This window comes from Saccopteryx leptura, chromosome 5, assembly GCF_036850995.1.
Source record: "Saccopteryx leptura isolate mSacLep1 chromosome 5, mSacLep1_pri_phased_curated, whole genome shotgun sequence".
NCBI lineage: Eukaryota > Metazoa > Chordata > Mammalia > Chiroptera > Emballonuridae > Saccopteryx > Saccopteryx leptura.
In genome coordinates, this window is record NC_089507.1 from 215,442,142 (window position 1) to 215,464,334 (window position 22,193).

General features: G+C 49.2%; 1 long non-coding RNA gene across 1 annotated transcript in view; it reads left to right on the top strand.

Moving 5' to 3' along the window:
* The window catches only part of LOC136405121 (uncharacterized), a 249,628-nt gene that overhangs the window by 190,773 nt on the left and 36,662 nt on the right, over positions 1-22,193 (top strand). The gene's annotated exons all lie outside the window — the stretch shown is intronic.

Below are 22,193 nucleotides of genomic sequence, written 5' to 3' on the forward strand. Positions count from 1 at the left end.
ATGGCTTTGGAAGATTGCATGTGATAAAGCTTGCAATGTACTTCGAACTCCGCTCGATGTATTATAATCGTTAACATGCGCATGCTGGAGATGCTTTATTTAAAAATAATAATAATAATGGAATATAACTTCCTTGAAAATGTATCCAAAAATGACAATACGAGCTGATGGATAGAGGTGTAGTGTAATAGAGTAAAAATTTAACAATGGGAAGGTAAAATAGTAAAAAGCGAAAGGTAAAATGTTCGCTGTCAAATCCTTCCCACTGTCTGGACGTTGGAAAATACTCGCAATCCAACGCTGAAACAATATCGCCTTGTGCTTACGCTTTGGGAGGAGGGAGAGCTAAGTTTTGTTGTGTTTTCCTAGAAAAGGTACACAAAAGAAACCAAAATGGGCGAGAGCTTCAACTGCGTCCCGCCTTCGGGCTGCGGACCGTTGGTCACGCTGCTTGAATGAAATCATCGAGGGCCGGTTGCGAAATACCAAAATCCTCGAGAGCGAGGCCGGAGGCTGCCAAAGCGCAGCCAGGGCCAGGGCCGCGCTCCAAGCGGCCGCCCCGCGCCGGTGCCCGGGGGTGGGGCTGGCGCGCACCGCGTGGCGCTGCCATTACCACGGGCTCCTCGCCGGCCGCCTAGCGCCGCATGTAAATATTTTTGGCGGGGCGGGGGAAAGAGGCATCAAATTTCAAAAGGAAACAACAACAACAAAAGCACCCAAAAGCCCACCGCACGGGCGGGCGGGCGCGCGCGATGGGCGCCCTTTGGCTGCGGGAGCGAGTGGAGGATGCTGGGAAGGAGGTAAAATGGCCACCGGCGGCGGCCCCGAGGAGGAGAGGAAGCGGGCGCGGCCGCAGCTGCTGCCCCCCGCGCGCCCGGCGCTGCGGCCCGAGGACGGCGAGGGCGTCCGCGGGAAGCTGGGCTGGGCGCAGGTGGTAAAGAACCTGGCCGAGAAGAAGGGGGAGTTCCGCGAGGCGCGGCCGCCGCGGCGGGAGGAGGACGGCGGCGTGGCCGGCGCGCTCGGCGCCCCCGCGGGCCTGGCGCTGCCCTGCCTCGGCGACTTCCCCCCGGCCGGCCGCCCGGACCCGAAGGGGCGTCGCAGAGAGCCGCCCGGCGAGGCGGCCGATCCCCGCAAGAAAAAGGGCACAGCGGAGGCGGTCCGGAGGAAGAAGGCGGAGGGGGCGGCCATGGCGACCCCAGCCAGGCCCGGCGCGGCGGAGAACACGGCGGACCCGCCGCCCCAGGACGAGCCGGGGGCGGCAGCCGCGGCGGCTGGGGGCCCGGCGGCGGGCCCCGGCAAGGGCCGCTTCCTCGTGCGCATCTGTTTCCAGGGCGACGAGAGCGCCTGTCCGACCCGGGACTTCGTGGTGGGCGCGCTCATCCTGCGCTCCATCGGCATGGACCCGAGCGACATCTACGCGGTCATCCAGATCCCGGGCAGTCGCGAGTTCGACGTGAGCTTCCGCTCGGCGGAGAAGCTGGCCCTGTTCCTGCGCGTCTACGAGGAGAAGCGCGAGCAGGAGGACTGCTGGGACAACTTTGTCGTGCTGGGGCGGAGCAAGTCCAGCCTGAAGACGCTCTTCATCCTCTTCCGGAACGAGACCGTGGACGTGGAGGACATCGTGACCTGGCTCAAGCGTCACTGCGATGTGCTGGCCGTGCCCGTGAAAGTGACCGACAGGTTTGGGATCTGGACCGGGGAGTACAAGTGCGAGATCGAGCTGCGCCAGGGAGAAGGCGGGGTCCGGCACCTTCCCGGGGCCTTCTTCCTGGGGGCCGAGCGGGGCTACAGCTGGTACAAGGGGCAGCCCAAGACGTGCTTTAAATGTGGTTCCCGGACCCACCTGAGCGGCAGCTGCACGCAGGACAGGTGCTTCAGGTGCGGGGAGGAGGGGCACCTGAGCCCTTACTGCCGGAAGGGCATCGTCTGCAACCTCTGTGGCAAGCGAGGGCACGCCTTTGCTCAGTGCCCCAAAGCCGTGCACAATTCCGTGGCATCTCAGCTGACCGGCGTGGCCGGGCACTGAACTCACCCACCTGCCTGCCAGGGTGAAGACAGAGCCAGCTTACCCCCTCTCTTAAGTGCCAAAACATTTTCTTAAACCAGTTTTTTTATAGTGTTTTAAGGAGAGCTTTTGAAACCTACAAGAGACATCTCTCTCTGCCTTTTCAAACCGAGTTTACTGCATTTCAGCCTTTTCTGAATTGGTGATTCTGTCATCGGTAATTGTTACCGAGAACTGTAGTGTGCAGATTTGCCGCCAGTTCCGTTTCTTAATTTTGTTCTCGTTTTTGTATTTGGGGAATTTCTTTTTGTACTTGTTACTCCCTGCGCCTTGTCTGGTCCCCGGATTTCCCCCGTTTGGGCTGCCTTCCTCATCTTTAGGCCCACGCACTAGGTACCGGGCCCAGCATGTGGTAGGCACTCCGTCAGTGTTTGTTGACTTGAAAATATTGTTGACTGTTGTTTCTGTTGGCGTGTCTGTCTTTTGCAGTTCTTTCCCTCCCCTTTTAATTTGCTGCTTCTAATCTGTGTGGTCTGAGAATTCGTGAAACCAGTGTTGTTAAAAGTGTATGTAACCTGAATCAATAAGCTCTGAACGGTGGCCAAGGGCCTCTCTTATGGCATTGAAATACATGTACTTTGTGACAGCTCTTTCGGTGGCTCAGAAGCCATTTTTCACAGAATGATAGATTCGAGAATGTTCCTGTTGGAAAAGACCTAAAAAATTGATTTACAACGATCCCCTGGTTTTCCAACAGTGAAAACAGGCCCAGACAGGTTTAAACAGCTGGGTCAAAGTCACATAGCTGTCTAGTGCCACAACTCACCTGGAGTAGAGTTCCCTGACCCCACGCCCGGTGCTCATCCACTACCTCACACACTTCACAACATTTTCCTCAACACTTGAGGGCCCGGAAAGTCTGATCCCTCCGGAATAATGTGCCCAGAGGAATGCTAGGAAATCTTCTGGGGGGCAGAAAAAGATTTAGCTGGGTTTCCAAATACTTGGGAGATAAGAAAGGAGCAAATGAACAATCCCGGATGCACGCCTTGCTCCCTGGGGTACCACATCTGGATTAAAATGCACCTGGTCCTCGGGCCTTCCCCTTCCCCATTCATTACCACCAGTGAGAAGTGGGGTGCCCCTGTGTAAGGAAACCTATCGAAGGTTTACATTTGCACCTTAGCCTCAATAGTTAGAAACCCAGAGCGCAGCTAATGGAATTATCTGCAGCCTCCAGGAGAACGACTTTTAAAACCCAGAATTAAGAGTTGAGTTGTTAACTCCAAAATGTACTTGGTGAAACAGGCCAATTAAGAGTTATAACTAAGTGTTATAAAGTTAAAGGAGAAAAGACAATACACTACTTTAGTTTTTGTCTTCCCTTTGCATTATGTTTTGCTATTTCCTTGTGGCTTAGAATGTAAAATCAATTGTTAAAAAAGTTTTGTTCTGAATAAATATTTATCTTTTGTATTGCTAACACTGCCGCGCTATTTCCTTTCAAAGTGTTAGATGCGTGGGTACACAGAGCCTAGTTCATTCCCTACTTCTGCACACCGCTTGTTTACCCTGCAAATACAGTTTCAGCCGCTGCAGGCCACACTTAGCACCTGCTCTGTTGTGCCAGGCCCTTTGGAGTCACTCCCTAAACCCAGTGTGCTAATCACTTAGCACACTGTTAAAACCCAAGTTCTAAGTCCCTAATTCAACTCCAAGGAATCGGGATCACCCGAGCGAGAAAAAACATTTTTAGCAAGTATCCCCGAGCAATTCTGATGGACTGCCAGGTTTGAGACCACAGTTCTGCATGGTACCAAGATGAGTGAGAAGGACTCGGCCTGTGGGGAATTACCACCAGTGGGAAGGACAGAGGGAAGATGTCAGTTTCATCATCTTACAGTTATTTAAGTGCCATAAACTCTATGCAAAGTATCCATGGGCTTTTTTTTTTAAATGCCATCTCTTCCAGCTATAAGGGAGGAAGAGAGAAAGTCCCAGGCTCTTACCTGGAGAACTGACTCACCCCTCCAAGGTACGCCTGGAGATGCCCTCCCCTGCACCCAAGACCCCTCCCTCTGAAGGACCTTGCAGCTCAAAAATGTTAAGGTGATCCAATCTTAAAGTTCCCATATGTTTATTCTCTGCAGCAGTGATTTCAGGATTATTTCCAGAGCCAATATGGTATAGTTGGGCTGACGTGGTCCATAGTTGGGGCCTGCTTGGAGCTTAGGAACCCTGCCTTTCAGAGCCCGCTCAGCCCCTCTCCTTCCTGTCTCCCAAAGCAAACAGATCCTTCCCTCCTCGATTCCTCCCTCCTCTCCCTCCTCTCTCCCCCCCCCCATCTCTTTCCCTTCTGTGCCCTGGGTTTTCCTCCTTCGAAGGGCTTGGAGGCCAGCGGCCAGGAGAAAAGCCTGCATTCATCCTACTCCCCACCCCCTTCTTCCTAACAGGCACTGCGCCAAGGAGCCTCCAAGGAAGGATCTTCCCTCTCTCCGCCCCTCCCCTGCAACTCGGCGGGAGGGAGCCGAGGCGGCAACTTTCCCTGCCCATCCCCCACAGATCCGCTCCGGGCCTCCTGCCTGGCGAACTGGGGATTGAGCCACGGGTTGGAGCTGGAGCGGAACAAACCTCCCCCAGCTTCCTCTCCCGATCTAGCAGCCCCCAAACTACAATTCCTCACTGTTCATGGGCTCCAGGGGAATGTGCTGCGATCCCCAAATGGACCGGCCGCCGGGCTGCCAGGCCCTGAGCCAGGCGCTCTGCATACACCCGTGAACAACGCGGTGCACTGGCAGAGGGAGATGCTGAGAAGTAACAAGCCGTTTTCTCCATAACGTTAAGTGTGCTTACTCGGAGGAAACGACAGGGCGTCTAGAATTGTCAGCAGTACAGCTTTCCTACCGAAGCCCGCAGGACGAAGACGAGCCAGGTGGACAGGGAAGAGAACCCCACGAAGCAGGAACAGCCAGTGCAGAGGCCAGGGACACGTTCGGGCTGGCTGGAAAGTCACAGGCAGGTGTGGTTGAGAAAGGGGCCCAGAGGAGGTGACCTGGGCTTGTCAGTGTTATTTAAGAGCTCTGATTTTGTCCTAACACCCTCCAGTCTGGCCTCCTCCCTTCCATTCATTCATTCAACAAGCATGTTAAGTACCAGCTCTTTGTAGGCAATGGAAGAAAACAAAACAGGTCCCCTGGGGCTCAAATTCTAGAGTGACACAAAAAGGAACGTCATTACAAACGGGGATAATGCATTCAAAGAAACATGCAGTGATACCCTATTTAACAAGGAAAAACTGATCTGGTCCTAGGGATCGGATCAGAACAGAGAGGAAAGGATATATAAGGAGTTAATTGAGAGATGGGGCTGGGAGTAAGGGGTGATGGGGTATTAGCCATGGCGAAAGTGGTACATATAAGAACCCTATAGTGGGAGGAGCCCTGGCCAAGTCTGGAAAGCAAATGAAGTTAGGTTTCTAAACAAACCACTCTAGTTATTGAGGAGAGTGATGGGCCCTCGGCTGGGTATTGGGAATGACTCCTAGAACACCACAGAAACTGACTTTCCAGGGGAGCCACTACCTCTCATGGTCAGAGAGGAACCAGGAGGTCATCATTGGAAAGGCTGGATTGGAGAACACACTGCTGAAAGCTGCCACCCAAGGACAGATTGCTGGGATCACAAAGCCACCTCCCCCCCCCCACCCCCGTTCTACAGCCAGGACTGTGAAATGTCGTCGAGTCCTTGAAGCCAGAGACCATAAGCTAGCTGCTGTCTCCACAACCTTACTTACAAGCAGAACCTGCCCAAACTGCTTGACTTCTGCCTTCCTCGCACCTTCCAGATCTCGTGCAAGTGCATCTAACTGCTGGAGCCCTGCCTGAAAGGGGGTCTGGAAGTGCTTCAGCTTCCCTGCCTGTGTAGCCCAGGAAGGCACAGAAACAGAATGGCAATGGATGTTATCTGCTAACCCACCACGTCCAGCCCAGCCGGCGCTGCTATAATATGGAGAGGGGGAGAGAGACGGTGGTCAGGGATTAGGTTGGAGATGGGGCTGGGGGGCTGGGCAGCCATGTTTAGAATTTTGTTTCTTTAAGAAGTGAGCCAGCTGAGCTGTGTGGGCTCAGGGAAGAACAAGTTACAGAGGCAAAAGAAGGGCCCTTGAAGCTTAGGAGAGAGAGGTAGGGAAGTGTGGGGGAGGGGCAGGGCTGGGGAAAGTAACGCCGTGCTAGGGGGAGCGAGAGCTGCCTAGAATTTGAAGCTAGGAATCTTGAGAAGCTATTGAAAGATTTTAAAGTAAGGAAGTGACACGAGCATTGCTGCGTTTTTTGTCCCTCAGACCGTTGGAGGGCCGCCACATTCAGTGCTCCTCTCACTGACCACCAATGAAAGAGGCGCCCCTTCCGGAAGTGCGGCGGGGGCCGGATAAATGGCCTCTGGGGCCGCATGTGGCCCGCGGGCCATAGTTTGGGGACGCCTGCTGTAGAGAATGGGTCGGAGGGGAGCCCCAGTGGAAAGAAGTCCAGTGTACCCAGGCGACAAGGAGAGAGAGAGAGAGAGAGAGAGAGAGCGCGAGCACCTCGGACCTGGATGGCGGAGGTGGCCAGAGAAAAGCAGGCAGGGTGCAGCTATAGTTATACATTTAAGTCCACATGACAGGCACAGGCTGGGGAAGGGGATGGACCATGGACGACTCCCAGGTTTCCAGCCTCCACAATTGGGTCGATGGGGGGGGGGGGTCATTCCCTGAGATGTAGAACAAGAGGAGAAAACCCCAAGTTCGGGGAGAAGGTCTTTTTTTTTTTTTTTTTTTTTTTTTTAAAGAGAATGCTTTTTTTTTTTTTAATTTTTTTTTATTTATTCATTTTTTTAGAGAGGAGAGAGAGAGGGAGAGAGACAGAGAGAGAGAAGGGGGAGGAGCTGGAAGCATCAACCCCCATATGTGCCTTGACCAGGCAAGCCCAGGATTTCGAACCAGCGACCTCAGCATTTCTAAGGTTGACGCTTTATCCACTGAGCCACCACAGGTCAGGCACGGGGAGAAGGTCTTGACTTTGGTTTTGGACATGCTGAGTGTGAGGTCTCCGCAGAGGACGTCCAAGAGAAGACGTGGAACAGGTGGTTCAATACACACAGCCTCACAATTCTAAGGAGAGTTCCGGGAGGCTTGAGAAATAAACACCTGGGTCCTTTAGCAACAGCGTTCACAGTCTTTAGCCACTCCCCACAGCAAGGTGTACATTTTACACTGCAGCCATCAGACATGGATGCACATGTGTCATTCGATATATAAAAAACAAGTACACAGAAATGATATTAACCCTGGTATTTTTATTCTAGCGCTTCATTGTTTTATGCACGCTTATATGGCCCACTGACTTGATTTTACAACCTCTCCCCTAATGAGTCATGAGAGAAAGCCGAGGTAGAAAGGGTAGCAACTCGAATCCAAGCAAGGCTACGTGAGAGTTTTCTCCCCGATGGAAAGGATATCGTGACAAACCAATCAGAGACAGCCGGAAGGGGAGCAGGGAACCGGGCAGGGAGACATATAAACAGGAGGAGGAGAGTGACAGGAGGCCAAGATGAACAACTGTATTGAGCGCTGCTAAGAGGTCAAGTAAAATGGACTTTGAGAAATGTCAAGTAAAGGACTGAGGGATGTGGAGGTCACTGGTGAGAGAGCCTTTGAGAGGAGAATGATGAGGGCCGGAGACATAAGAGACGAATCAATGTTCTTCCTAACCTGCCAATCCACTCCTTTCCCAGGAGGCTGTGGGCTCCTCTGGGACCTCGTGCTCAGCCAGAGTGCCCATTAGACCTCTTCCTGTCAGCTCAGGTATGGTGCTGGCACAAAGCACCCGCCCCGAGGAGTTCGGGAGGGGGGAGCGTGGAGCGGTCCACGGGGGAGCGAAAGATGAGCAGAGCTCAGATCGGACCCAGTTGGAAGTGGAGTTCGATGACAGTGTAGCAGACACGGGCCAACCAGTGGGTCCATACGGCACCACCTCCTGGCTTGGCCCCGTGACTAAGACTATCTGGGGAGGACAGGTTTCACAGAAATATATAAAGACATATTATAGAGGAAGATGGGAACTTTGCAGAGTTTTTTTTTTTATTATTTTTTTATTTTTTATTTTTCTGAAGCTGGAAACAGGGAGAGAGTCAGACAGACTCCCGCATGCACCTGACCGGGATCCACAGGCACGCCCACCAGGGGCAATGCTCTGCCCACCAGGGGGCGATGCTCTGCCCCTCCAGGGCGTCGCTCTGCTGCAACCAGAGCCACTCTAGCACCTGGGGCAGAGGCCAAGGAGCCATCCCCAGCGCCCGGGCCATCTTTGCTCCAATGGAGCCTTGGCTGCGGGAGAGTAAGAGAGAGACAGAGAGGAAGGAGGAGGGGGGGTGGAGAAGCAAATGGGCGCTTCTCCTATGTGCCCTGGCCGGGAATCAAACCCGGGTCCCCCGCACGCCAGGCCGACGCTCTACCGCTGAGCCAACCGGCCAGGGCCACTTTGCAGAGTTTTAAAATAAAACATGGACTGCCTGACCTGTGGTAGCGCAGTGCGTGGAACGTTGACCGGGAAGGCTGAGGTCGCCAGTTCGAGGCCCCGTGCTTGCCTGGTCAGGACGCGTGCCAGAAGCAACCACTGTAAGTTGCTGCTTCCCTCTCCCCCAACCCCTCTCATCTTTCTGAAAGTCAGTAACATCTTTAAAGAATAAAATTAATAATAAAAAATGAAACAAAACATGAACTAACATCTTTGGAAAGCAGTTTGGCACTGTCATCAAAATTTTAAATTCACGTCATCTTTAACAACAGCAGTCATTTACAGGAAATGACTCTATAGCTAAACTTGGACATGTGCACAAAGGTGAATGGACCAGGATGTTCACTGAAGCATTACTTGGGGTACCAAAGACTGAAAACAATCCGATTATCTAAAAATAGGGAACTATATAGTTAGATAGTATGGCACACCCAAACAGTGGAGCACTAAGCAGCTGTTAAAAGGAACAGGTCTACATGTATTAATATAGGACGATCTCGAGAACATATTTCCAAGTGAACAAAGCAATATCTGGTATACTGCTATTTACATTTTTAAATTTTATTTTATTTTTAATTTTTTTTTTTTATTCATTTTAGAGAGGAGAGGGAGAGACAGAGAGAAAGAAGGGGGAGGAGCTGGAAGCATCAACTCCCATATGTGCCTTGACCAGGCAAGCCCAGGGTTTCGAACCGGCGACCTCAGTATTTCCAGGTCGACGCTTTATCCACTGCGCCACCACAGGTCAGGTTTGCTATTTACATTTTAATTTTACTTTTTCAGCTTTATTGACATAACTGACAAAATCAGAAGATGCATAGTGTTCAATGTGATTTATATACGTATTACAATTTTAAATGGTGGAATAAATATGCTTATTTATGTACAGACAACTCTGGAAGGATATGAATGAAATTGGTAACTGTTGTAGCTTCTGAGAAGCACTAGGTATCAGGGGTTTGGGACAGAAGGAAAACTTATGTTCCATGGTATATCCCTGTGGTTTGTTTTTTTTTTTCTTTAATTTTTTAGAGAGGAGGGAGAATGAGAGAGAGAGAGAGAAGGGGGAGGGAGGAGCAGGAAGCATCAACTCCCATATGTGCCTTGACCAGGCAAGCCCAGGGTTTTGAACCAGCGACCTCAGTGTTCCAGGTCGACGCTTTATCCACTGCGCCCCCACAGGTCAGGCTTGTTTTTGTTTTTACTATTTCATGGCAAAAAAAAAAAAAATTAGGAACAAAACTCAATGTAAAACACAAAACTTCAAAGAAATTCCTGCAAACTCTGCAAAGACTGGAGTCCATTTCCTCTATGTTTAAAAAAATAAGAAACTTTAATGGGAAAGTTTAATACTCTACAGCAACCAACTCGAGTCTTCCTGCTTCCAAGCTTGGTCTCCTTCAATCCAAAAAAATAGTCCTCAAAATGAAATTTGAGCACATTACTCCCAGCTTAAAGCCCTTCAAAGACTTTGTGTCCTCCCTGGGGCCCTGCAGGGCCTGCCTCCTATGGGCCTCACCCCCTAACCCTGGCTGGGCTCCTGCCAGTCATTCCAGGAATTCACCCTCCTAGACACACGGTTAACCCTTACCTTCCCTGGCACCCGGCTCTCACGCCACCCCTACTTGCAGTCTTCCCTAACCTTCTAAAGCAGACTCTCCTGTATTCTCCTCTCCTTCCGACAGTTAGTGCAGGTACAAGGACATGTTTATTTAGGCCATGGTTTGATTAATATCTGCCTCTGTCTCTCAATTCTGAGTTTTGAGCGGGCAGGACCATGACTTTTTTTGCTCTTGACTATAGCTCTGGCATTTAGGACTGTGCCTGGCACATAGTAAAAGCCAGATAAATATTTATGACATGAATGGTCTAGAAATTACTTGGCTGAGGTTACAGATCAGGATACGTGTCTACTTGTCCTTTTTTAATAACACCCTTAAGCACAGCCGTCACTGACTCTATACTGAGGGAGACTCACCCATTCATCTGTACAAAGTTAATTCACTCCTTCCATCTTCTCTCCTTTGATAAGGCTTTGCCTTCAGCCTGGAAGGTCAGGCTCTTCCTCCCCTATTTCTCTGAGGGAATGTCACTGAAACTTAGCCGGCACATCCCCTGGCACTAAGAAGCTCAGAGGAGAGCCCCAGGCTCCTGGATTCCCAGTGCCTGGCCTCAGTGCTCCCATCCCCCCAGCAAGAGCAGCCCTGCCCTCAGCCCCCCCGCCCCTTTCCTCAGGAAGCAGGGCAAGGATTCTGTAGGCACAAGAGGAACTGCCTATCCAGAGACTTTCTTTCCTTTTCTAGACCATCCTCTGAGCCCCCGGCATCACCCCTTCCAAAATATCCCTAAGCTTGTTTACAAAGCCTTCTTGAGCCTCACCCCGGGTCCAGCTCTGCTGAGGCCAAACGGAACCGTGTGGTGCACTCCTTATAGACCTGAGGCTCAGGTCGCAGAGTAGCTGTTTGCAAGACAGCTGAGAGTAGCATCCCTCACTGATGGGACGGGAGGGAGCTGGACAAAGGCTGCAGGCAGGATCCAGTGGGCAGCTCTCCATTCTGGCCCAGAACTCCAAGGGCCCTAGGATTCTCATTTGAACCTGGTCTCCTAGGTTGTTATGAAGGTATATTCATCAAGGAGGAGAACAGAACCTGTTTCACTTAACAAATTACTGTAGACTGAACTTCTAACTTCTATTTAGAGACACACCGTAAGTACATGGGGCTCCAGTTTTACCCTTGTCCTGGGCTCTACAAAGGCCTGTTTGGTTGTGTCTTTCTTACCAACGTAACCTCTCCAGGCCTGTGTCCTTACCAGAAAAATGGGTTTAATGGCAACGGCCTCATCAGGGCTGGTGAAAAAATGAAATGAAACTTTTAATTCATGTAAAGGCTTTGGGCGGAGGGCCAAGTTCAGTAACTAACATTATCTTTTTTTCCTTTTTGTCCTCTGCCTGTCATCCCCTATGCTCTTCTCTAGGACATCCACACGGGGTTTTCTTCGTAGGATTTCCAAACTGCTCCTCCCTCCTGACCAACACCAGTAATGATAACCTCCCTATTCTCTCCGCCTGGTCAAATCCTACCCCTTCTTCAATTATGATAATAGCTACTGGCAGGAGCACGTTGACTGTTTTAGGCGTTGTATTAAGACTTTGACATGTACGATCTCAACTCAGTTCTGACACCAACTCAGTGAAGGAGGTACTGTTTATTTCTCCCCAAACACAAAGGCACTGGGATCTGGAGAGCTGAGCACCGGCAGCTGGTAGGTGGCAGGGCCAGGGGCAATGTGAACCCCTGGAGTCTTACGGCAGAGTCAGATCAGGTCTGCCCAGTACCCAGAGTCCCGATCCTGTTCGTCGCCTCCTCCTTCCTTGCAGTGCACTGGCGACCCCTCTCTCCTTCAAGCCCCCATGGCCAAGGCCATCATAACCCTTCGACTCTAAGGGTCTTTCCGCCCAAGAGGGCGGGCACTTCGTCTCACGCCACGTTGCCCACATCCTGGATCCTCCCTTCCTCTCTCCTTCTCTTCCTTTCTTTCTCCCTCCCATGGAGTGTTGAGTTCCTACTCTGTGCCAGGCTTAGTGCTCGTTTCACAGGCGAAGTGTTGCCAGTGCAGAAGTCAGCGGAGGATGGAATTATAAGTCGTTTTTCTCTTTCTTCTTTGCTCCTTTCTGTTTGGCTGATTTTTTTTTTCTTTTCCTCCAGCGAGGCAGGGCAGGTTCCTCGAACCCAGTTCAAATGTAACTTGGCTAGGTTGGTTGGAAGAAGGCCCTGTCCCCTTAACTCCCAGCCCCCACGTCTCCTCCTGCACCGGACCTCAAATCCAGGCTGCCCTGCCCCCTCCGGAAGGGGGAGTTAGGGGCAAATGCCGAAATCTGAGTGGCTCTTTCAAGCCTCCGTTGCCGTAGAAACGGACTGCACGGGCCTTGGCGGTCCATTACACCATCCTCCAGCGACGCAGCCAATGGGCTTCGAGCTCCGTCCCACTGCCGGCTGCCCACCAATGGGAAGATCCCTTAGCTTAGAGCCCGCCCTCGGCCCAGGGACATTACCAATGAGCTTCGACTCTGCTTTCCCTCGAGCTTCAAAGGAGCGACAGACTTGATTTTTTTCAAAAAAAGGAATTCTTCCAATTAGAAGGAACTAAGCAGTACGCCTCTGTCAGTTGTACCTTGAATAATCTTTGGCTGGTTATTGTACCTAAGGAGAACAAAACTTCTAATTAACGTACTTTATGTCATTCTCTACTAAAACAACTTGAGGCAAAGAAAATTTAGGCAATGGGGTTGATACCTGTTTTATGTGGATTTCTTTCATTATAGATATTTTCATTAAACTTAAAATGGCCAAGGAACTCATGATTTTTATTTGTTTGCATTTCAAATGCATAGCAAATTAAAGACATTGAGTTTTTAATGCTGATTTCATGAGGCATTGACCGATGTAATTGGTACCTTATTATTTATATTAGAGAGGGAGAGAGAGCGAGGGGGGGGGAGCATTCGTTTGTTCGTCCGTTGCTCCACTTAGTTGTGCATTCATTGGTTGTTTCCCATATGTACCCTGTCCAGGGATCAAACCCGCAACCTTGGCATTTTGGGAGGACACTCCAATCTACTAAGCTAACCAGCCAGTGCCATTGGTAGCTGACTTTTATTGGACAATTTAACTCCTGGATTCAAAGTATGTTAAAACTGGAGGATAAATTAATATTCATCTTACTCCGTTGGAGGAATTCCATTTTTAAGACAAGCCGTGATGCTCTAAAGTCTAGATAAACTAAATGTCTTCTTAAAACCTTGTGCCATTAAAAAAATAATAATAGGCCCTGGCTGGTTGGCTCAGTGGTAGAGCATCGGCCTGGCGTGCAGGAGTCCCCGGTTCGATTCCCGGCCAGGGCACACAGGAGAAGCGCCCATCTGCTTCTCCACCCCTCCCCCTCTCCTTCCTCTCTGTCTCTCTCTTCCCCTCCTGCAACCAAGGCTCCATTGGAGCAAAGTTGGCCCGGACGCTGAGGATGGCTCTGTAGCCTCTGCCTCAGGCGCTAGAATGGCTCTGGTTGCAACAAAACAACGCCCCAGATGGGCAGAGCATCACCCTCTGGTGGACATGCCAGATGGATCCCCGTCTGGGCACATGCGGGAGCCTGTCTGACTGCCTCCCCATTTCCAACTTCAGAAAAATTAAAAATAATAATAATAATAAACCTTATTTTTAGAACATTTTTAGATTTACAAAAACATTAAAAAGATCATCTAAAGTTTCTGTAGCTTCCATCCATCCTATTTCCTCCATTATTACTATCTTACATTAATATGGCACTTTTGTTCAAATCAGTAAACCAATATTGGTACACTGTTGTTTACTAAAGTTCATAGTTTATTAAGGTTTTCTTAGTTTTTACTTAATGTCCTTTTTCTACCCCAGCATCCCATCCAGATGCCACGTTGCATTTATCTCACGTCTCCCTGGGTTCCCCCTTGGCTGTGGCAGTTTCTTAGACGTCAACATGATTCATCCCTGCTGGGGTGGACCTTGACCACTCAGCGGAGGTAGTGTTTGTGAGGCTTCTCCACTGTAAAGTTACTTTTCTTTGGCCGCTTTTCATGCTGTCCTCTTTGGAAGAAAGTGACTATTCTTAGCCAACACTTAAGAAGTGGGGAGTTACGTCCCACTCCCTCGGAGATGGAGTATCTATATAACTTATTTGGAATTTTTTCTTTCTTTCTTTCTTTTTTTTGTATTTTTCTGAAGCTGGAAACGGGGAGAGACAGTCAGACAGACTCCCGCATGCGCCCGACCGGGATCCACCCGGCACGCCTACCAGGGGCGATGCTCTGCCCACCAGGGGGTGATGCTCTGCCCCTCTGGGGCGTTGCTCTGCCACGACCAGAGCCACTCTAGCGCCTGGGGCAGAGGCCAAGGAGCCATCCCCAGCGCCCGGGCCATCTTTGCTCCAATGGAGCCCCGGCCGCGGGAGGGGAAGAGAGAGACAGAGAGGAAGGAGGGGGGTGGAGGTGGAGAAGCAAATGGGCGCTTCTCCTGTGTGCCCTGGCCAGGAATCGAACCTGGGTCCCCGGCACGCCAGGCCGACGCTCTACCGCTGAGCCAACCGGCCAGGGCTTTATTTGGAATTTTTATGCATCAAAGATTTGTCTCTTTTCCTTGTTTACTTATTCAGTCATTTATTTACAATGCTATGGACTCATAGCTATTTATTTCATACTTTTGTTTACAATCTAATGTTACTTAATTTTGTTGCTCAAGTCGTTCTGGCTTCGGCCTTTGCGAGCTCTTTTGCTTGGCTCCCGTGTCCCTTTGACATAGCTTTGTACATCTTTTTGTTGTTCTTGAACACTTCCCTACTTTCTGGCACTATATGATGGCCCTAGCTCATCTTGTCTATTTCTTGCCCCAGTCCTATAATCAGCCACTTCTCAATAGAATTCAGCCCTGTTTCCTCCTACTGGAGAATGATACTAGAAACCAAGATCTGGGCACCGAGTATGCTCATTGCTGGGGTGTTTCTTTGAAGCCTTCTCAACTAACAGAACAAAGAAATATATGTGGATATACTAACTTGTATTTATCACATACGTATAAATATTTTCGCATGTAACCATCCATATTAAGCTAAATATGAGTTCATATTTATATTTCCAACTCTCATTTATTACCATGTGAATCATTCTAGCCTCCATCTCTTGCTTATCTATAAATTCGTACTCCAACAGTGAGAAACCTGGTGTCCACCTCCCACCATCTGTTTACTTAATTTACTCAATTGTTCAGTTCCAATATACATGTACAGCAGTGTCTGTATTGCTACCTCATAACGCCGTGGGAAATTTTATCCAAAAAAAATCCTCCGCTTAAAAAATAACATATTTTAAAGTTTGGGAATGGTTAAAAAGATTGCCAACTTTTTATTTTGCCAGGTAACCTCCACCAGAAAAACCTCCACCTTCTCTATTACTACTGTCTACTAGAAATATAATGCAAGGCATATGTGAAATTTAAAAATTTCCAGAAGCCACACTTAAAAAGGTAAAAAAAGAAACAGTAAATCTTAACATTTTTTAATTTAACCCAATACGTCCATATAATACAATCTCAACAGAGCATCAACGGAAAAGAATATTTGTACATTTTTATGCTGTCTTTGAAAGTGGTGACAATTTTGCACAACACATTTCAATTTGCATTAGCCATACTTAGGTGTGCAAGAGCCACCCATGCAGTTCTAAACTATTATTCGGTAAAAGAAAGAGCCCCATGGTACACACATACACCATCATATACATACACACATGATCATAATCTCTGAGTTTTTAAAGACATTTAGGTGAATCAAAAAATGACTGACCTCGTTCTTACTGTTCTTGCTCTTCGTTGTTAATGTCTTGAAGGACGATGCCAGTTTGCAGACAGATGTTTTGGAACAAGACAGTTGAGGTGGGTGGAGTTGCTTAGTGGCACCTGGGACAGCCCTGGCCACCTGAGTGGCTCCTTCTTCCCTTCCCCAAACAGTCTATGTTGTGCCCAACTCTGCTGGGTGCTGGGGAAACAATGGCACAAGTGGAAATCAGGTGGGTCCTCTGATTTCATGGAGCTACAGCTCTGTCCTGGTGAATCAAGGGGGCTGTGTGGGCAATAAGAGGGTATGTTGTTCGCAGTGAATTTAAAACAATGCTGAGGCCCTGGCTGGTTGGCTCAGCGGTAGAGCGTCGGCCTGGCGTGAGGGGGACCCGGGTTCGATTCCTGGCCAGGGCACATAGGAGAAGCGCCCATTTGCTTCTCCACCCCCCCTCCTTCCTCTCTGTCTCTCTCTTCCCCTCCCACAGCCAAGGCTCCATTGGAGCAAAGATGGCCTGGGCGCTGGGGATGGCTCCTTGGCCTCTGCCCCAGGCGCTAGAGTGGCTCTGGTCGCGGCAAAGCAACGCCCCGGAGGGGCAGAGCATCGCCCCTTGGTGGGCAGAGCTTTGCCCCTGGTGGGCGTGCCGGGTGGATCCCGGTCGGGCGCATGCGGGAGTCTATCTGACTGTCTCTCCCCATTTCCAGCTTCAGAAAAATACAAAAATACAAAAAAAAAAAAAAATCAAGTCGTTGGTCTGTCTTGTGTCTAAATGATGTATTTGAAAGCTCTGAGTCAGCACATTTTAATTATTTATATAATAATAAACATATTCCACAGGGAAGTTAAATCAGAGCACCCCCAGGTATACCCTCAGCCCCGAACACATGCCAAGTCCTACCCAGCTCCATGCATGAGTTTGGAGAGTAAGCCCATAATGGTCTGGAACTGTTCAAGCTCGTTTCCTGAGCATTTGCGTCTCCAGCCCCTTCGGTACAACATATGCCTGTGTTTCAACAATAGATTCCAAATAAACAATTACAGCACACAAATTATGAAACTGAAGAACCAGAATTTGAGTTGCCTCAATTCTCTCATTTCACGCAGCCACTTAAAGCTTTTGCACTTAAAAATTTAAAATAGTATGGCCTGACCTGTGGTGGCGCAGTGGATAAAGTGACGACCTGAAAAGCTGAGGTCACTGGTTCAAAACCCTGGGCTTGCCTGGTCAAAGCACATATGAGAGTTGATGGTTCCTGCTCCTCCCCTTCTCTCTCTCTCTCTCTCTCTCTCTCTCTCAAAATGAATAAATAAAATCTAAAAACATAAAAATAAAACAGTAAAACAAAGAGCAAACTGCAAAGTGTGGTAACTGCAAATTTTATCACTTAGTAAAATTGTATTACTCTATTAGTATTATTTAGAAAAATTGTTTTATAGACTTAAATATATTTAATACTGAAATTGATTTTTATTTTGAAAGTGTTTTCTTGGGGTTTTTTTCCCCCCATTGATTTGAGAAAAGAGAGAGAAAGGGGGAGAGAATATGTGGAAGGCAGAGAGAGAGAGAGAGAGAAGCATCAGTTCATGTTCTATTTAGATGTGCACCTGTGGGCTGCTTCGCCGGTGTGCCCTGACCCACCGGGGATCAAGCCACAACTCTGGTGCGCTAGGAGGACGCTCAATCCACTGAGCCCCCGGCCAGGGCCTCATAATGTTCTCTTGTTTTTAAACAAGATTGTAAGTAATGTAACATAATTATTGCAACAAACTGCTATATAGGTATGTTTTTATTTTTTCAAAATATATTAATGCAATTGAAAATTATTGATTCTATACGGTTTTGCTTTTTTGTACTGTACTAAATATTTTTACTGACGATTACAAAGTTAAGTGAAAATATTTTCACTGTCGGCATTTCTTTTCTCGCCATTATCATTAGTATTAGTCATTGTAGTTCATGACTGTTATTGAAAATAATGTCATTTAGAGGCGGTGGGAGTTTTTTATTTATTGATTTTTAGATAGAGAGGGAGGGAGAGAGACAGAGAGAGAAAGAAACATTGATCCGTTGTCCCACTTATTGATGCATCCATTGGTTGATTCTTGTATGTACCCTGACCGGGGATAGAACCTGCAACCTCAGCACGTCCAGAGGATGCTCTAACCAGCTGAGCTACACCTGGCCAGGGCTGAGGGAGTAGGTGCTTTAAAATGATCAGTTCCGAGTGATAAATGAGCTAGGTAGGCCGCTGGTGCACTGAAGGAAAGAAACATGGAGTTAGGCCTGGCTGGTGGTGGCACAGGGGATAGAGCATCGACATAGGGTCCCAGGTTTGAAACCCCGAGATATCTGGCCTCACCAGCTTGCGCACAGGGTTGCGGGCTTGAGCCTGAGATCATCAACATGATCCCATGGTCGCTGGCTTGAGCAAGTACTGCTGGCTCAGCTGCAACCTGCCTCACGGCACAGGTCAAGGCACAAATGAGAAGCAATCAGTGAACAACTAAAGTTAAGCAACTACGAACTCCCTCTCTCTCTAAAATCAAGGGAAAAAAAAGTTACCTATCACATGTCCTCAGATGTACAATCACACTTTCCACAAAATACTTAGGAGACCTTCCTGTCCTTGAGAACCAGAGACAAATCTAGGATCATTAACAGTAACACTCTTCCTAAGAGCAAAAATCTGGCAGTAATCCAAAAACCCATGGACCAGAGAACAGGTAGAAAAAATTCGTATATGACCATAACCCACACAGATGCAATAGTTTAGATGAATTTCAGCACTATAATATTGAGTAAGAAAGTAAATACCGGCCCTGGCCGGTTGGCTCAGCGGTAGAGCTTCGGCCTAGCGTGCGGAGGACCCGGGTTCGATTCCCGGCCAGGGCACACAGGAGAAGCGCCCATTTGCTTCTGCACCCCTCCGCCGCACTTTCCTCTCTGTCTCTCTCTTCCCCTCCCGCAGCCAAGGCTCCATTGGAGCAAAGATGGCCCGGGCGCTGGGGATGGCTCTGTGGCCTCTGCCTCAGGCGCTAGAGTGGCTCTGGTCGCAATATGGCGACGCCCAGGATGGGCAGAGCATCGCCCCCTGGTGGGCAGAGCGACGCCCCATGGTGGGCGTGCCGGGTGGATCCCGGTCGGGCACATGCGGGAGTCTGTCTGACTGTCTCTCCCCGTTTCCAGCTTCAGAAAAAAAATGAAAAAAAAAAAAATAATAAGAAGAAAGTAAATACCAGAATATTGCACAGAGCATGATACTTTGATAAAGCTAAAAGAATATATTTTTAAGAATTTTAAAAATTAAGAACAGAAAGGAGAAACTGGAATTCTCATACACTGCTGCTAGAAATGTAAAATGGTGCAGCAAATCCATTGAGACAGGAAGAGTAATGGTTGCCTAGAGCTGAGAGTTAGAACAAAGGTGAGTACAGAGTTTCTTTGGGGAATGATGAAAAAAAAAAAATATATATATATATATTAAGTAAGAGGCAGGGAGGTGGAGAGACAGACTCCTGCATGCGCATGGACTGGGATCCACCCTGCAATCCCTCTCTGGGGCTGATGTTCTGCCCATCTATCTGGGGTGGCTGCTCTGTTGCTTGGTAACCAAGCTATTTTAGCACCTGAGGCAGGCCATGGAGCCATCCTCAGTGCTGTGGGCCAACTTGCTTATTGGAGCCATGGCTGTGGGAGGGGGAGAGAGCGAGAGAGCGAGAGGGAGAGCAAGAGAGAGAGAGAGAGAGAAGGGGGGAGGAGTGGAGAAGCATATGGGCACTTCTCCTATGTGCCCTGACCAGGAATCAAACCTGGACTTCTTTTTTTTTTTTAAAGATGTTTTTGAAGGACCAGAGTTTTGTTTTTTTGTTTTTTTAATTAATTAATTTATTTATTTATTTATTCATTTTTAGAGAGGAGAGAGAGAGACAGAGAGGGAGAGAGAGGAGAGAGACCGAGAGAGAGAAGGGGGAGGAGCTGGAAGCATCAACTCCCATATGTGCCTTGACCAGGCAAGCCCAGGGTTTCGAACCGACGACCTCAGCATTTCCAGGTCGGCACTTTATCCACTGCGCCACCACAGGTCAGGCAAACCTGGACTTCTACACACACCAGGCCAATGCTCTAACACTGAGCCAGGGCTGAAAATATTCTAAAAGTAACTGCAGCAATGTTTGCACAACTGTGAATATACCACTGAATTGTACACTTTACATGAGTGAACAGTAGGGTGTGTGAATTATATCTTAACAAAGCTGTTAAAAATTTTTTAATATGAGGGAAGATTCAGGATAGACATTACATCAGGTGAGGGAAGGCAGGGGTTGGGATAGGAAAGGTCATCGGGAAGGTAGGTCATTATCAATTTTCCAGTTCTTATGCTAGGTTGCTGATATTATTTATAAATAAATACATACAAACACAAAATGAGCCCGTCCTGGACAGTGATGAAAATTGGTGGTCACAAACAAGCAATTATGTGCACCTGAGATGTATAGCAACTGGTAAGCAACGGGCAGAGTGGTCAGGGCAGACTTTTCTGGACAATCCCTTCTCAGCTGAAGCTAGATGAGGTGGGCCAGCCCTGTGGGGATGGGAGTGAAGTTTTCCAGGCAGAGGGGACAACATGTACCATAAGGTGGCCCAAGCTTTCCGTCTTCAGGGGGCCAGTTCATAAGCTACAATAATCATTGCAGCAGCTACAGGGCAGGAGTGAGACCTTTGAGAGACCCTCAGCATTTAAAAGATGGCGATGTCCATTATACCATTTTAAAATAAAAACAAATATTCAATGGAAAAAGTGGAAAAGTGTCAGAAAACACTTAAAAGCTTTTTAGTTTTTCCATGATCACTCTTTGATATATTTACTTGGCGTCAGGGATGGGTTTACATCCATTATCCCATTTAATGTGAAAAACAACTATTTGAGAGAGAAACTGCTCTTTCCCCATTTTAAGATAAGCAAAGGAGGTACCGGGAAATGAAAACATTAATTCTGACCCCAGCGAGCATTGAACTGGCCAGTCTGCCATTGTTAATATTCAAGCTCGGGGACGGCCGAATCTCAGCGTCCAGCAAATCCGCGGAGGAAGCTTTTGGTAGGGAGCAGGACCCTGTCCTTCCGAGTACGCTGTGCCTTTAAGAGCCACCCGCTCCCGCCCGCGATGCTCCAATTTTCCTCCAGGGCACCCAGAGCATCACCCCGCCCCCGCTTCTGCGGAGCCTCACCTCAACCCTTCCTCCACGCCGCACACCCTCCGGCTGGGCTCTCAGCCCCGACCCGCGGAGTGGAGGGTGAGGTCCACCGCCAGAGATAAGTACTCTCCGCCTCGGGTGGAACGGTGCCCACCCACTACGTCCCAGCAAAATGCTATCTTAGAGCCCCTAATTCTGACACCTTCCAGCAGCTGATTCCTAGGGGGTAGGCCTCAGCTCCCCCCCCCTCATCGCTCAGGTCTATAGTTCGCCGTGAAGGTGACCTCCCCGGGGGTTAGCACACACCCCGCGCGGGCTCACACGTGGTAAACGGGGAGCGCGCAGCCCCTCCGCGCCACGCGCCTTGAGCAGGCGTAGCCGACACGCCCCTTGGTCTGGCTCCGCCCCCGTGCCCGCGCACGTTTGTCCAGATCCCGGAGGAGAGTCATGCCCTAGTCCCGCAGCAGACCATCTGCAGTATGGGATGGCACCTGGTTATGGGGCACCTACACATCCTCAGACCTCGCCCGAGGACTGTGAAAAGCGAAAAGTCCTCCCTGCTCAGGACTTAGACGATAAACGAGGTGCCCCTGTCCCTTGTGCGCTGAGCAGGGATGAGAGAAAACTGCAACCGAGAGCCTAGAATTCAAGCCCTAGTCCACATGTCCTCAGTGTTTCTAATCTCGAGTGTGAGCGTAATATTCCCTTCTTAGGACTCTGTTGGTGCCTCGACCGAGGTAAGAAATATAAAACGGTTCACTGAGTCTAAAAGCATTTGTTGAGCCCCTATGTGGCAGGACCCTGTCTGTACAAGGCAGGGATTGTTACATCTATGACATTATGAGTCTGTTTTCTTAAGGAGCTTTCCTGAGCCTGGGTCCCCCACATTCTGTTCTGGGACGGTCCAAAAAGACGCCCGGAAAGAGGAGGGGGTGGAGGTCCTACCTGGCGGCAGGTGTCACCGAATAAGCTAAAATTTCAAAGGCAGCGAGGGGCGGGGACAAGCTTTCGGAGCCAGATGGGAAGCACGATCCGCACCCCCCCCCCTCTCCAGTCCCCAACCTAAGAAAAGAAACCGATCTCA